The sequence below is a fragment of the Acomys minous genome, assembly GCF_964271855.1.
Source record: "Acomys minous genome assembly, chromosome: 7".
NCBI lineage: Eukaryota > Metazoa > Chordata > Mammalia > Rodentia > Muridae > Acomys > Acomys minous.
Window position 1 is genome coordinate 23616098 of NC_140488.1, and position 5592 is coordinate 23621689.

Here is a 5592-nt window from a genome sequence, read left to right on the forward strand (position 1 = left end):
AGCTCATTCCAACCTCCCACATCACTGATCTGGGGGGTGGAGGGGGAGTCGGCAGGACTGCAAGTGCAATGGCCTGTGCCAGGAATCACAGCACTAGGGAAGTAGAAGCAGGCCGGAGGATGCTTCAAGGTCATACTGGCTACAGACCGAGTTGGAGGTTAGAGGAAATACAGGAGACCCAAACTCAAAGTGGGGGGGGGGAGGGGCTAGTCTCACCTTCAAATAGAACTCTGTATGTGAAGGGTACACATTCCACATCAATGTGGTCTTGCTCCCAGATTCCTCACCAGGCTGTGTCTGCTGGGCGTGTGTGCTGTGAGGCTACATGTCTCTACAGGCATCCGAGCCTCACCAAAAAGGCCAAATTATGTTTACAGGCCAGCCTAGCCATTTTACTCATGGGCCGGTAAAGGCAAGGTTCTTCCCACGCTATCTGGAATGGTTTGGAGGGAACCTGCTGTGTTTAATGGCTTCACACAAAATGCCGGACAAGTTAAGATGTTTCATATTTACAGGCACATAATGAAAATTAGGGGTCTAGCTGACGCAGTGTGATGGTGACCTGTCGGGGACCCTCCACTCCTTTATCAGCTTCATCCTGGCATAGCCACCAGAATTGGGGGGTGTGAGAGTCCCTTATATTCTGAAGTAAGTACTCCAAGCTGCTGGGGATGGGCTGGAGTGATAGACGCGCTCTGTTCGGGCAAGCTCCTGGAACCCAGGCCAAGGGACACTGCAGAGATAGCCTCCTGGTCAGAGGAATACTGTGAACAAAGAGGGAGAAAGGCATGAAGCACTTTGAAGGGATCAGGACCTATGGTTAGTAACTAGGCACACAGAGCACACAGTAGCATGGAGATCCGGAAACTGAGCATGTGGAAAATGACCCAGTCCTGAGGACTAAGAAGAGTGACGGCAACAACTTTGTGCCACTGACTGAAGTGTGGAAAAAGTGATCTCAAAACTGGGCAAAGGTATTGATGTGCGCTTTCGGCTTAAGAGTGGATCATAAGTCTGAAAACCAGTCAGAAAGAGATGCTGGGACTCAATACATTTGTTTCTTGTCATTTATTGAGAGCCACTATTTGGAAGGCATTATGAATCAGGCGAGACCACTTGAAACTTCAAAGCTGTACTGAGAGCACAAAGCCTGCAGGATTTAACTCTAACAAAAAGCCAAATGCGTAAGATCTTCAGCATGAGTGGGTACGAGGTGTGGGTATTGATCCATTATAAATAGAGCTACTACGTTTTATTAATCCTAGACCAGACATGAGATCTGTAAAGTTCTGTCCCTTGTAAGTGACTGTTTTGCATAGGTACTAAAGCAACACATCACATTTAGAGTACAAGAGAGCTAGCTCAGATGATAAAGTGCTCTTGTTCAAACACAAGGAAACACGGGAAACTGAGTTTGATCCAGAACCCATTTTCAAAACAAAACAAAACAAAACCAGGCAACATGGCATGATCTTGTAATTCCTACACTAATGGGTGAGCGATACATGGATCCGTGGGGTTTGATGGCCAGTCAGTCCAGCCTAATTAGGGAGTTCTAGGCCAAGGAGAGGCGCTGCCTCAAACAAACAAGGTGCATGATTCCTGAAGACTGATGTCTGAGGTGCACCTCTAGCCTCTACTTGCATACATAGGTGTGCCTGCTCACAAATCTGCACAGACATGTACACACATGTACATGTACACAAAATTCCCATTTAATTTGGCATTTGATAATTGGACCTTATTGAAATTAATAAGTACAAATAAAAGAGAGCTGAGACACAGAAGATGAGAAGACAGAAAATTGATTCCCAAAAGTTGTCCACTAATCACTATACAAAGTACTACAACTACTATACTACTAGTACCACTACTATATTATACTACTGCTGCTGCTACTACTACTACTACTATTACTACTACTGATGATGATGATGATGATGATGATGATGATGATGATGATGTAAAAAACCAAAATACTTCTCAGGATCACTATAATGGTTCATTGATAAAGTTCTGGCTTAAATTTTCTGTGCACGTAGGTTCTACTTTTGCACCACAATAGCAGTACGAGGAGTAGTAATAGGAACAACAACAGTAATAACAAAATAATATTTTCAGACTTACTATGAGGGTTGGGTGATACAATGCATATATTACATGTAGCCAACTGTCTATACCAATGTGCTTAATTGGTGGTTTTTGCCTCTCTTAACTTTATCTTTCATCTGTTATTGGATATAACACCATATACTTCTGTTAATGCTTCAAAAATACATATGTTCCAAGTGTTCCAGAAGTCTTCATCCTCAATAATTAATTTTTAAATAACTTTTCAAACAAATCTTAGCAGGTGTTTGACTATTCATTTGACCTATGCAGAGTTTACATTTTTCTATGCTCAGGAGGGACTGTCCCTAATTCCGCTAATTTGTCAATTTGTGAAAATGACACTCGGTCTCAGCATTCTCACTTCAGAGTAAGATGGAGCATTTCAGCCCTGTACTTACTTAGATGACTGGTAGCTGGTAGTCTCAATAGGAAACTAAGTATAGCCAACCACCTTCATTCTATATTTACTCTCTTTGTTCCACTTGGCTAATGCTTCGGCTGGTTATAATTTGAGATAAAATAGTAAGAACCACTTTGAAAAATACATGATTTTATTTGGCTTCTTCCTGAACAGACTCACGGAGTCTTAGCTTGGACTCCTAGGGAAGCAGATTCTCAGACAGGGATTTATGTAGAAGTAGATTGTCTGCGAACTGCAGGTAACATGTGTACATGAGGGGTGGGTAAGAGGAAATGATGACTGCCCATAGAATGTGCTCTTAAGGTAACTACCACACACCAACCAGGGCTGACAATCAGGGGGAGACTCTATGAGCAATGCTGCAAACCACATATCTGAGAATTATTCCCACAGGAGCAAGGGTGCTTAGACACTAATTCATATGCTGTATCACATGGTCACTTGCAGATTTCTGCCCTGACCGATGGCTCTGGATTCTGTTGCACTGGAAAACAATTTTTGAACAACAGTGTAATTGGAACAGGGGCCTGAGCAGAGTGGATGTCTCAAGGGCTAAGAGTGGAGTTCTGATAACGCTTACAACAATAACAGAAGCTCAGTGGGCTTTTCATCCATGGGGCACAAGGCTCTTGAGCTGGAGTGTGATTCTCTATCCAGCTGTCCCAGTCTTTTAAAATTCTTTCTATTAGTTCTTGAACAATTTCGTACAATGTGCTTAGATGATAAGTTGCCCTTCCCCCAGCTCCTCTCAGCTCTGTGTCCATTCCCTACCTGCTTTGTGTCCTTGTTTTTTGATTCGTCTGTTTTAAAATAAACAAGTCTATATTTGTGCTGCTTATATATTTGCCCTGAGTTTTTATCTGCTTCCACTGGGCACTTTTTTTCTTGCTACTGAAGTAATAAGATTTGACAATGGAGTATGATTTTAGAAATAAAAATGAAAACAGAACTACAATGAATCAAAGTAAGATTTTTTTTTTATACTAGAACCACTTGGCTCATACCTCTGACCTTTTTCTTATCTTTTTGCCTCATTAACAGAATGAAGCCCAAACAGAGGGAAATGGAGTGTGACGAAGCTGAAATTAGAGCAACTTTATGGCAGAAGAGCTATATGCTAGCAGACAAGGCTATAAGACATAGGCAGATTCATGAGCCTATGTACTTCAGAAGAATATTCTATAAGGTCATGGAGCTACAGCTACCCTCTTCTTCAGTGTAAATAGAAGACAGTGCCAAGAAGGGAAGTGTGAAACAACACTAAGAATTTTTCCTTAAGTTGGCCTACCCCAAAATTTACATCATCTTTGAACAGTTAGAGCATATGAAAGAGCTGATCCTGCTGATCCAAATCTGCAGGATCACATGGCAACAGTAAGATAATTGAGAGGAGTCCCAGTGAAGATCCAACATTGATGGTGTCATAGAAGCCAGAGACCAATGTCTCATTGCAATGAACATTTGCAAGTGAAAAGGTGTGAACAGAGGAATATACTGTGGTATACACTGTGACACACTACAGCTTCCACAAGATGTTTTCTATACTTTGTTTTATTTTTTTGTTTGTCTTTTTTATTCTCTCTTTTTTTGGGGAAGATTCATTGCAAGGGTAGAGGGCAGATGTGAGAGGTTGGGAAGATAAGTGGAACTGGGGTACATGATATGAAACTCACAAAGAATCAATAAAAATTATATATTATATTATGATATATATCCAAAGTGTCTGTACATGGGGTACATTTTTGGCCTTAAGAAGAATGTTTTTACCCCAGTTCAGGTGGAAGAACATTGCACTAAGTTAAATAAACCATACAAGTAAAGGAAACATTTTATAATCTCAAGAAGAAAAAGACAATTCAAAGATACAGAGCAAAACAATGGTGATTTGGGGTGGAAGGTAGGTCAAAGGACAGAAAGCACACGTGTGTGTGTAGAATGAAGAAATCTGGAGATCATGTACTATCTATGAACTATAAGTAAGAAAATTATACTAAGAACTTTTGGTAATTAATATTGTAGCTGTTGCCACAAAAGTGAAAAGGGGGCTGAAGAGATGGCTCAGTGGTTAAGAGCACTGTCTATTTTTCCAAAGGGCCTGGGTTCAGTTCTCAGCACACACATGGCAGCTCACACCTGTCTATAACTCCAGTTCCAAGGAATCTGACACCTTCACACCAATGCATATAAGTTAAAATTAAATAAATTATTTTTAAATTGAAAATATATGTAAAGTTATAACATGTTCATTTAGTTGCCTGTAGTAACTTTACTTTCTATAACATAAATTATACTATAAAAACACATAGACATAGTTAGTTATCAGGGTGGTGGTGGTGCACACCTTTAATCCCAGCACTCAGAAGGCAGAGGCAAGCCGATCTCTGAGTGCAAGGCCAGCCTGGTTCATAGAGAGAGTTCCAAGACAGGCAGGGCTACACTGAGGAACTCTGTCTTCCCCTCCTGAAATAACATGTGTTTTCTTAAGGTGTAGAGCAATCACTTTCACACTGTGCTTTCGAATGTAGTAAGTGTTTGTCATCAAATACCTCCTTCTTACCAGCTCCCCAGTCTCTGCTTAAAGAATTCAACGCTGTTGTGGTTGTGATCTTAGTGACAGACGGGGACTATGTCTCATTAGAGTATCCAAAAGGACAAGAACCTTGCTTTCTTCTCACTGTGCAGCCATTAAGCATGTCACTAACAGGATCAATTGAGAATTACTTTGCATAATTATGGAAAACCTAAGACACTGCATAGTAACTGGAATAGATCTGAAAGTTGAGAATCAGAGGACAAAAAGAAGTTTCTTGACTTCCATGGATTTTAGAAATGGAATGTTCCAGAGACATATGGAAGAGGCATTCTGTATTAACATCACCTGAACAGTTTCATCAGAATAGAAAGATGGATAATGGTGGCAGTGGCGGCAATAGGGGCGGTGGCAGTGGCAGTGGCAGTGGCAGCAGTGGTAGTGGCAGCTAACATTTCCTAAATGTCTACTTAGGACCCATTCGCATTCAGTGATATCATTACACATGCGGCAGTTGAGTAACTTGCTG